The sequence below is a fragment of the Gracilinanus agilis genome, chromosome 5 (genome assembly GCF_016433145.1).
Source record: "Gracilinanus agilis isolate LMUSP501 chromosome 5, AgileGrace, whole genome shotgun sequence".
Taxonomy (NCBI): domain Eukaryota; kingdom Metazoa; phylum Chordata; class Mammalia; order Didelphimorphia; family Didelphidae; genus Gracilinanus; species Gracilinanus agilis.
Genome location: NC_058134.1, coordinates 293093460 through 293105846, shown reverse-complemented (window position 1 = coordinate 293105846; position 12387 = coordinate 293093460).

Below are 12387 nucleotides of genomic sequence, written 5' to 3'. Positions count from 1 at the left end.
AGAGTCACACAGCTAAGAAGTGTCTGAGGTCCCATATTCCTCTTTAAGATAAGAGTTGGGTATATATTTGTAATGGGATACTATTGTGCTGTAAGAAATGCTGATGGAGATGATTCCAGGAAAACCTAGGAAGGCTCATATAAATTGATACAATGTTAAGTGAACAGAACTGTGAGAACATGGTTCACAGTAATAGCAATGTTGTATGCTGACACTATTAATGACTCAGCGCTTTCTGAACAATTCCAAAGGACTTATGAAGAAAAATACTGTTCACCCCCAGAAAAAGAATTGGTGGATCCTGAATGCAAATAAAAGCATAATTTTTAAACTTTATTTTTCTTATCTTGTTTGTTCTTTGGTCTGTGTTTTCTTTTGCAACATGGCTAATGTGAAAGTATGTTTTGCATGATTTTACATGATTTTAATTGACATCACATTTCTTGCCTTCATAATGAGTGGGGGAGGGATGGAAAGGAAAGAATTCAGAACTCAAAATTTTTCTTAATGTTTAAATAATAAATTTTAAAAATAGAATTGCAAAGCACTTTACCTGTGTTATCTCAGTTGATCCTTACAAGAACCCTTTGAAGATTCCCATTTAAGGATGGGAAGAAGAAGAATAAAAAAACTGAGACCAAGAGAGGTAAGGTGACATGTCCAGGGTTACACTTCAAGGAAGCATTGGAGATAGAATTTTCCACATTCCAAGTATTACAACACCAACCATTCTTCCAGTTAACTAGCTTCATGACCATAAAGTTATTCTCAAATATTTTTAAAAATCCTAACCTTCCATTTTAGAATCAATACTGTATATTGGTTCCAGGGCAGAAGAGCACTGAAGGCTAGGCAATGGCAGTGGGGAGGGAGGGGAGGAAAGGGAGGAAGTGTTAGGTGACTTGCCCAGGAACACACAGCTAGGATATGTCTGAGAGGAGATTTGCACCCAAGACCTTTCTCTAGGCCTGACTCTCAGTTTTTAAGATTATATTTATAGCTCAGAGATCTCAGAGATCATCTAGTCCAACCCCCGAATTTATAATTAAAGACTTATGAAGGTTAAGTGACTAAGTGACTTGCCACGGTCATAGAGGTAGCAAACATCACACATAGGATTTTAACTCAAGTCTTTTGACTCCAGTGTTTTGTTTTTCATTAAATTTTTGTCTTTCCAAGTTCAAAAGATTCTATTTCCACAGCATCTCTTCTAGCAATCCTCTTCTAGGTTGTGCCACAACCACTCAGATTCAGGCCTTTATTATCCCTCATTTGGACTCCTCTCTCCTTTTCCCAACCCATGTTCCACACAGCTACCAAGTTTATAACCCTAAAGCAAAAATCCCTGTTCAAAAAACTTCATTGACTCCTCTCTAGGATAAAATTTACCTCATCTCTAGGATAAAAATTACGAATGCTTTGTCAGTCACTTAAAGTCCTTTACAATCTGAGTCCAGACTATCCAGAGGAATCACATCTTTTCCCTCATAAACTCTATGTTCTATTGGGTATCTGGTATATGCCATGCCAGAGGCTCTCAATAGTTGTGCCTAGCTTTGCAAGGTGGGACATGAAATTTGAGTTCCTTAAGAAACTTGGCTTTTGCCCTTGAAGTGATTTTCACAGAGGAATGACCAGGTGGGCTGACAGAAAATGGAGACGTGCTCAGTGTCTCATTTGTCCCACAGACCAGCAGAAGGGAGTCATGAGAATACCAGGACTGAGCCTGAAGAACTAAAGACCATGAGTTGACAGTAGAGCAAGACGGTGACCAGATGTGGGCAGCAGAAGATCAGGAAGAACCAGCAAGAAATGGAACTGGTGAGAAGCCTAAACCTGATCCATGCAACATCTCCTTTTCCACCTTGTCCCAACAGCAAAAAAGGCAACTTCCTGCTTTCCTTTCTGACCCAATGGTAGAAAGACTGGATGGGTTTTTTTGGGTAACCCTTTGTCCTAAATTCCTACATTAGTCATGTTAAAAAAAATATGTCTCATTCTGCAGTTTAAGTCCAATACTTCTCTGGCTGGAGGTGTGTGTGGAATGTTTTATCCTCAGTTCTCTGTATTTGTGGCTCATCACTGCATTGGTTAAAGACTTTAGAAAAGTTGCTTTCCTTTATAATGTTGTCATTGTATAGAGTGGTCTCTTAGCTTTGCTCACTTCACTCTGTATATAAGGTTTCTGTTTTTTCTGAAACTGTATATTTTGTCTTTTCTTATTATGGGATGATAATATTCCATTACATTCATATACTTTAAGTTTTTATCCATTCTTCAATAGGTAAGCACTCCTTTAGTTTCCTATTTGGGACTACTATTAAAAGAGCTGTTTTAGAGCTGGGTATCTGTATATATATATATATATATATATATACACACACACACATTTATATATGGATATGTATATCACATATATGTGCATGTATGTTTGTATGTAGTAGTAGCATTTGCTAGGTCAAAGGGATGCATAATTTAGTAACTTTTTGTACTTAGTTACAAATTGTTTTCCAAAATGGCTAGATCAATTCATGCATCCACCTAAAATATATCAGCATGCCTATTTTCCCACATACCTTCTGACAAGTTTCCTCTTTTATCATCTTTGTCAATCTTTTACTTGTAAAAGGAAACTTCATATTTGCTTTACTTTGCATTCCTCTAGTTAGAGGTTTAGAACATTTTTTTCATATGGCTGTTGATAACTTATATTCTTCCTTTGAAAACCAACTTTTCTTCTCCTTTGGCCATTTATCTATTGGGTCATAGCTCTTATTCATCTTAGCTATGAAGTATCAGAGAAGCTTGCTGCAAGGATTTTTTTCCTATCTGTTTCCCTTTCTAATTTTAACTTCATGTACAAACCCTTTTTGATTATATTATCAAGATTGTCCATTTTATCCTCAATGATCCTAACTCTTGTTTGGATATAGATTCTTCTCCTATCTATAGATTTGAAAGGTCATTTCTTCCTTCCTCCCCTAATATGCTTATGAAGTCACCTTTTATATCCAGGTCAGCTCTCCATTTGGAATTTTTGTGGTATATGGTGTGAGATGTTGATCAAACCACATTCCATTTTCTCATCAATTTTTGTCATATACTGAGTTGCCCAGTAGCTGTGGTTTGGGAATTAATCAGTCATTGGCTGCTGTATTAGTTTGCTTATGTATGTTGTTCCACTAATCAACCTCTTTTTTTAACCAGTAACACATCATTTTAATGATTTTTTTTTAGTATAGTTTGAGATCTAGTACTAATAGCCCCTTAAGATTCTTGATCTTTTGTTCCTCTCTTTGCTTTTCATTATTTTTTATAGCTCCATAAAGTATTTCTTTGGTAAGTTAGTATGGCATTGAATAAGGAATTTAGTTTAGGTACCATTGTAATTTTTTTTATATTGACTTGACCTACCCATTTGGGCAATTTAATAGTTCTCCAATTACTTAAGTCTATAGTTTTTGCAAAGAATTTTTTGTATTTGCATTCATGTAGGTATGTCTTAGTAGATTCCCAAATATTATATTCTTTCTACAGTTATTTTGAATGGAATTTCTCTATTTCCTATTGGGTTTTCTTAGTCAATAATGTCAATTATTTATGTGCATTTAGTTTATATCTTTCAATTAGGAAGAATTTATTTATAGTTTATATAATTTTTAAAGTACCTTACACCTTGATAATAAAAAAATATCATTAGGAAGAACTAAATTGTCATGATGAAATCTCTCTTTGTTTGAGAAGTCTGGTCTTAAGAGCTCTTGACTTGAGTCCAGAACATTTTTTTATATCCTCTGGAATAATATTTGCTCTCAGGGCCTCATGATGTATAAAGCATTGCTTTGAGACTACATTTGGAAAACCGTGTTTTATTTTTTTGAAACAAATCCTTGTAATCTTCCAGTCATCACAGGTGCACTGTTTATACAAACAGAAAGACAGTTTTCCCAAGATACATCATTTTTCTCCAAGGTGCTGGAGATAGAATTATATACATCATATCCTGTTGACACTGAAGGTAATTCAGTGCATGAAAAGAATTGTTCAGTAATTGAATCTTCCCCAGCAAATCTGATATGACTTAGTAATTGACATTTTAAACTTATATCAGTTGAGTCATCGAGCTGTAGTGCAAATATTCAGCCATCACTCACTTTTTGCAGCTACATTCCTTGGAATATCTGAGAATCAATCCACTGACAAACTGTAACTGACAATGGAACCGAGAATATTTCTTTCTCAGTGCTCTCACCTAACATTATTAGATATTTCTGTTAAAGCAGCTAAAATTAAATCTTCAGCTTTAATAGAAGCCTACATTTTCATTACTGTTGACAGCAACATAACTGGCTACTTCTACTTTTTCAAGATAGATTTTATTTTATGGCAACAAATGACTAAAACAGTTCTGTTTACCTGCTACATGACTACATTTAAGTATCTTTTCACTTTACCAGAAACTACGTATTCCTTGCTAAGTTTTTCTCCACATACCATGCATTCAGGAATAGGAGATTTTTATCAGATCCATTGTATCCAAATGCAAAGTATAAATAACTGTCTCAGTCATAAAGATAGTACTGAAAGACTACACACATGGTATGAATTATGTGGACCATCTACTTATAATCAGTTGCTATTCGTTCTCATTATTGTTGCTTTCTGGCATTGACTCACCTTTTTTGTTTAATCGAAAACTTATCCATATTAAATTTAATCATTTTAAACTAATCTTATGTAATGGAAAGGTTTCCCCCTCAGCTCAGTTGATGTAGTTATAAATCATAATTACAGATGGTGAGATTCATTCATTCATGTATCTCTTTACAAAGTTCTGATTGAATCATTAAGGGTGTCAAAAGGAGAAGAACCTACAAACGCAAATGATTGTGCTCAGGAAAAGCTTTGTGAGTACTCTATAGGAGAAAAAGGGCTTCTAGGCCTGGTAGTATCTGAGGAGAACACACAAGGTCTTAAGTATGTATGTTCCCCACATATGTGTCCCAGTACTATGATGCTTTTAAGTCTGTGCCCACTAATTTCATCAATGCTATGTTCTAGAGAAGGGATATTTCTGGTTCTGAGTATGCCATCTTACTAAAAGAAAAGTATGTCTACTATTAATGGGAAGCACACTAATAAGGGCTTATGAGTTATAGTAAGAGGAGCCCAGGCCCACAGGGTACCCTAGAATTGAAGACAGTAATTATCTTGCTGGGGACCTAACCTGCAAACCTAGATATGCAAATATAAATTTAGAAAGTAGGGAGTCTGACGCTTAAAATGTTATTTAAAAAGGCAAAATAAAACAAAACTTAGCTATTACACAATGTCAGACTTTGAACTTACAAAGAAAAATGCAACCAAGCAGTTCTTATTAAAGGGAAACTGTATATGTATGGATCTATCAACCCTCTCATAGTATATAACTGGTTTAAATATTCAGTGTGTCATGGATTCCTTATGGCAAAGCACATCAGGCCATGAACAGAAAGTCAGAGAATCAGTGTGGTAGACAATTGGTAAATGCTTGTGTGTTTGAGAGTTTAGTTAATTAAAAAAGAAAAGAACTATAGGCCAGTAGCTTGAGGAGACAGTAGGGTCAAGTGAAGATTTTTTTAATGGAGGATAACTGGGCAGAGGAGTTATTAAATGAGAGGGAGAGGGGAGACAGTGGGAGAGAGAATTATCAAGAACATGGAAAGGAATGGGAGCAAGGACACAAGAAAGACCGCTCTTTCCTTAGGAGACGGGTAAAAAAGAAGATCACATCAAAGAGGTTTGTTGGTTTTTTTAAACCCTCACCTTAATATTAAGTATTGATTCCAAAGAAAAGGGGCATTAAGGTCTAGGCAATTGGGGTTCGGTGATTTGTCCAGGCTCGCACAGTTAGAAAGTACCTGAGGCCAAATTTGAACCCAAGATCTCCCATCTCCTGGCTCTCTATTCACTAAGCCATTTATCTGCCCCAAAGAGTTTTAAGGTGTGGATTAGAAAAGGTGGAGGTGTTGGGGGATGACCTCCGTTCTCTTTTTGAAGTGGGACACAAAGGTACTCTACTCCAAGACTACAAGATATCAATATACACATGACTCCTAAATCTATTTATCCATTCCTAAAATCTCTCCCCAGTTTCACTCACAGGTTGACAACTACCTGTAGAACAGAATAAATTTCATTTTCTTCCCCTTACGCCTTCCTTTCCTCCAAATTTCTTACATTAATTGAGAGTACCACCATTCTCCTCTAGTTATCCAGGTGCCTAACTAGAATAATTCTTGAAAAATTCTTGTTTTCATCCCTCCATCTAGGAAGTTACCAAATATTGTCAGATCCACCCCCATATCTCTACCATCTGCTACCTGGCTCAACTCATATTTATGTCTCCATCATATCAAGCCTGAACTACTATAATAATAGCTTCTTAATTCACCTCTCTGGTTCTAAACTGTTCCCTCTTCAATACATCTTATTCATAGTTGCCAAAATAATCTTTCAAAGGCAAAGTCTGACTTGCTCAAAAATAGGATAAGATATGATCTCCTTGACCTAGCACTTAATGACCTCCACAAGTAGTCAAATTGGCTGGAATGTAGAGTATGTAAGGGTAAGTTATGTGAAAACAGACAGGAAAGACTGGAGCCAGGTTGTGAAGAGCTTTAAGTACCCCAAATTGACTTTATATTTTGTCTTGGAGACCTTAGGGAGTTAGTAAAGCTTTCCAAGCAAGGGAGTGGCATGGAGAGAGGAGAGAATGGAAAACAAGGAGGCAATGAAGAGCCCATTTTAAGAGTCCAGGAGAAATTATGAGAACCTGAACAAAGGAAATTGTGATATGAATGGAGAGGTGCTGTAAAAGTAGAATGGACAAGATTTGGCAACTGACTGTATTTCAGGTAAAGATGGGAAGGAAAAATGAAGAGTTGAGGAGCACTCTGGGTTTGCTAACCTGGTTGCCTGGAAAGGTTTTTGAAACCAGACTCCTAGAATTTATTTTGCCTCTATTTCCTCACCTTTTAATCCTTTCCTCACTTTTTAATCCTTTTTGGTCTTAACCCCATCACTCAATTGAAATTACTCCCTCCAACAGTTACCAAGGATCTCTTAATTATTAAACATGATGGCCTTTTCTCAGTCTTTATCCTAGTTAAGCTCTCTGCACCCTTGAGGAACAACCATGTTTAGGGGACATTAGATGGATAATGAACTAGGGAGAGAGAGAGAAAAAGAGCCATCAAACAGGAGAGCCAGGAGAGAGCAAGATTATAGAATGGTACGCAAGGGAGAGAGTATTCTAGAACGTAGTAGTGGTCAACAATATTAAAAGCACCAGAGATTGGAGGCAGCTAAGTGGCTCAGTGGCATGAGAGTAAGGCCTAGAGATGAAAGGTCCTGGATTCAAATCTGACCTCAGTCACTTTCTAGCTGTGTAGCCCTGAACAAGTCACTTAACCTCCACTGCCCAGCCCTTGCTGCTCTTCTGCCTTGGAACAAATATACAGTATTGATTCTAAGATAGAAGGTAAAAATTAAAAAAAAAAGGAAGGAAGGAAAAGGAAGGAAGGGAGGGATGGAGGGAGGAGAGAAGGAGGAAGGAAGGAAGGAAGAAAGAAGGAAGCATCAGAGAACTCAAGGAAGGGTCCAGCATTGATTTGCCTAAACACAGTTTCTCTGCCATTATGTTGGCTATATAGATACTCTCAGACAAGCTTGAGGGAAAGCAACCCCTGCCTACCAGAGCCACCAGGAAGCTATGTTATCAGTGCCCTGAGCTAATTAAGTCTGGAAGACAATTTTAATAAATGTTTAAAAGAAAAAGTAGCCAGTTCACATGGCAAATATTGCCTCTATTATAGCTCTTAATCAAATGTGCCTCCCCAATGGCTAGGTTCACTGTTGCTCCTATGCCTGAGTTTATACTGTGTCTCCTAGAAATACCCATTCACCTCCTATCTAAATCCTTCTAGACCTAACCTTCCACATGAGAAACTTTCTTAAATTATACCTAGAAGCCCTCTCAACTTCTTAATGATTCACACTTCTTGATCAGTTATTGGCTTACATGCGAATGTTATGTAACTCCAGCTAGACTGCAAGCTCTTTGAAAGCAGAAAAGATTTCTTGTATTTCCCATGAATGAATAGGGTGGAGGACCAGCGATTTCTTCCATATGGAGCAATCCCAGTGTGGAAATTCATTTGACCATGCAGATCAGCAACTCATCTATAATTGAGGGTCTTAGAGAGGCAATGACTATATTTCTATAGCATATATACTATACTATATATATATATATATAATATACTACTATATTTCAGAGACAGGTGTAATCTCTAACCTAACCTTGGGTAAGTCTCTTCACCTCTGTGGGTCTCAATATGAAGACCCAGAAAACAAAGTCCTTGTCAATAAAGTTCTTGATACTATAAAATGGTTCAACCCTCACCCATAAAACAGAAGAAGATAGCAGAATGGATTAAAAACCAAAATCCTACTATATATTGTTTACAAGAAACACATTTGGGGGGGGGGGTGACACACAGAGATTCAAGGCCAGAGCAGAATTTATTATGCATCATCTAAAGTAAAAAAAAGCAGGAGTAGCAATCATGATACCAGACAAAGCCAAAGTAGAAACTGAGCTGATTAAAAGTGATAAGGAAGGAAATTACATTTTGCTAAAGAGTACTATAAACAATAAAGTAATATCATTACTAAACATTTATAAACCAAATGGTATAGCATCTAGATTTCTAAAGGAAAAATTAAGGGAGCTCAAGGAGGAAATAGATAGCAAGACCATACTAGTGGGGGATCTCAACCTTCCCCCTTCAGAATGAGATAAATTGAACCAAAAAATAAGAAAGAAGGGAAGTAAATGATATCAGTTTGCATCAGTTCCTACATTTCTTTCCAGCTTTTTCTGAAATCAACTTCATTATCATTCCTTAGAGCACAATAGTATTCCATCACCAATGTGTACCATGATTTGTTTAGCTATTCCCCAATGAACGGCCATCTCTCAATTTCCAATTCTTTGCCACTACAAAAAGAGCGCTACAAATATTTTTGTACAAGTAAGCCCTTTCCCCTTTTTTTATGATCACTTTGGGATAGTGGTGGTATACCAGATGAAATAATATACACCGTTTTATAGCCCTTAGGGTGTAGTTCCAAACTGCCCTCCAGAATGGTTGAATCAGTTCACAACTCCACCAAAAACACATTAGTGTCTCAATTTTGTCACATCCGCTCCAACAATTTACCACTTTTATTTACTGCCATTTTGGTCAATCTGATAGGTATAAGTTGGTACCTCTACATTGTTTTAATTTGTATTTCTCTAATCAAGAGGGATTTAGGACATTTTTTCATATGATTATTGATGACTTTGATTTTTTCCTCTGAAAATTACTTGTTCATATCCTTTGACCATTTGTCAATTGGGAAATGGCTTGTATTCTTACTAATTTGACTTAATTTTCTTTAAGTTCAAGAAATGAAACCTTTATCAGAGACATTTGTTATAAAATTTTTTTTTCCTAGTTTGTTTTTTCCTTTCTAATCTTGGTTACCTTGGTTTTGTTTGTACAGAAGCTTTTTAGTTTAATATAATCAAAATTATTTATTTTATATCTTATTATACTCTCTATCTCTTGTCTAGAAACACATTTTCCCCTTCTCTGTCATGTAAACTATTCCATGTTCCTCTAAGTTAATTATGGTATCATTCTCTACATCTAAATCATATATCCATTCTGACCTAATCTTGGTATAGGGTGTGAGTTATTGGTCTATTCCTACCTTCTGCCATTCTGTTTTCCAATTTTCCCAGCAGTGTTTGTTAAGAGTGAGTAATCTTGGGGGCAGCTGGGTAGCTCAGTGGATTGAGAGCCAGGCCTAGAGACGGGAGGTCCTAGGTTCAAATCCGGCCTCAGACACTTCCCAGCTGTGTGACCCTGGGCAAGTCACTTGACCCCCATTGCCTGCCCTTACCACTCTTCCACCTATAAGTCAATACAGAGAAGTTAAGGGTTTAAAATAAAAAAAAAAATTAAAAAAAAAAAAAAGAGTGAGTAATCTTATCGCAAAAGCTAGAATCTTTGGGTTTATCAAACACTAGATTGCTAGGTTGATTTACCTCTACATAATGTATATTTCATCTACTCCATTGATCTACCATTCTATTTCTTAGCCAGTACCAGATTGTTTTGATGATTGCTTTTTATGTAGTACAGTTTGAGATCTAGAGAATGTAAAGAGTTAAAAGAAAAAAGAGGATTAAGAAAAGTCCATTAACTCTTCTTAGGCTAACCTCCACTGCCCTTAAAATATGTTCATCTTCCCAACAGTCTCAGCTCTTAAAATACAAATAAATTAGTAAATTCCTAATTCTCTTTGGATGTGGCAGTCTCTGAGTCCCTGCCTCTGACCAGTTTTCCTTTAGTGTAAGGTGGCACTTTGCTGCCTCCATGTGGTACTTTGTGGCAAGGCAGATCTCTCTTCTAGGAATAAACATCAGAGTTACTAGGAACATAGTATGCTAGACCTGGAAAGGTCCTTAGAAATCTTCTATTCCATATCTCATTTTACAGATGAGGACCCTGAAGTTGAAAGTGACTTGGCTGAAATGTCACACAGCATAGTGCAGATGGGATTTGAACCCAAGTCCTTTGGTGCTAAAATTAAGTGGTTTTTTTGTTTCTTTCCCCACTCTACCTTGTTGCTTTTACTAAATCATTAAGAGCTGAGCAGCAACTTCGAGGTCATCTAGGCCTCACCTAGGGCAAGGGATTTTGTGTGGACACTAATTCACTAGTTATAGTTGCCCCATTGTCACAGCCCAAACGAGGACAAGATAGACCAGAGGCATACTGAGCCAGTCAATTCTTTGTGAAGGAGTTGTTGTTGGCATTCAAATGGCATTCACACTCTCAAAAGAAATATAAAGGTCTAAAGTTAAATAACTAATGATAGTTCAATATAGAATTTTCTAATAGTTCCTAATAGTTCAATGTAGGATTTACAAAGGCTTTCAGCACAATAGCCATATGAGATAAGTAGTGAGAATATCATTATCCTCACTTTACAGATAAGGAAACTGAAATTCAAAGAAGTTAGATCACTTAGCTAATATGTATTGTGAATTAGGAATTAATTCTTGTTCCAAACTTATTTTCTAGATAAGAAAACTAAGACTCAGAGATGAAGTGACTAGTCCAAGGTTATACAGGTTGAGAGATTTCCAATAGATTCTCTTGTCTCCAAATCTAAGGCTTCTTTGGGGTCTTTGAAGGGCAGAGTTCCCAAATATATCACACTGCTTCTTCCAGAAAAAAAAAACACTAAATATAAGGAAAAATACTTTTACTTCAGCATGGAGCTTCATAGCCTCCTTCTTTGCCACCATTACCCCTCCTTCCCATCAGGCGTGGCTGTCTTAACTTGTGGCTATGACCTTGGTAAAGGATCCCTCCCCTCATTCTTGCACCTCCTCCTATATCTTCACATAGCAAAGTCTTCATGACAGCAGCATGCTCTCAGGCCAGTCTCGTTGAAAACAGCAAAACCCAAAGGTGAGAATTTGTGGGGGGTCCGTGCTATGTGTAGATAAGTCCAGCTTAGGAGATATATCTAAATGAAAGATTCCCCAGACTGCCTCAGTCCAGGATCCTCCTTCCCTCTCCTCTCTTTCTTAGTCATAGGATCATAGATTTAGAAGTCGGAAGGGACCTTAGAGATTATCAAGCCCCATCTTTATTACACAAATGATGTAAGCTCAAGTCCAGAGAGAGATAAATTACCCAAAGGTCACACACATATGAAATAAATAGCAGAGCAAAACAGAGTCTTTTTTAATTCTCTTCTTCCTGCCTCAATTTTAAAAACATGTGCTTATCTCTGCCAATCATAGCATCCCTTGTTCCCCATGTGGATGACAGTTCATTTGACTGTATGATATAGAACAATTCCTCTATCTCTTGTGTTTCTGCTTTTCCTGATCCAAGTTGAGTTTCTTTTCCTGGTTATCTGAGCAGTACATCTTTGTGATATGTCAAAAAGGAGGAATAGTTTAGGAACCTGGGGACTATGGTCGGGTTCTGGCTCTGCCAACAACTGTGTGACAGGTGACAGGCATTGATGACCCCTGAGGCTCAGACCAACTTAGAATACTTTGGAAACTTTGGTGATTCTTGTAGTCACATCTGCATGAGCCAATGGGAACACAGGATCAATCCTTCAGGGTCTTGGAAATTCTGCTATAGGGTCTGGCTTAGCTCCCCTACCTGTTCCTGTCACTCTAGCACTGAAAAAGGGCACTACTCAAATTCCTCAAGGGTTCCTATCATAAAACTAGCATCAATTAGCGTGCCGGTTGTCATTCTT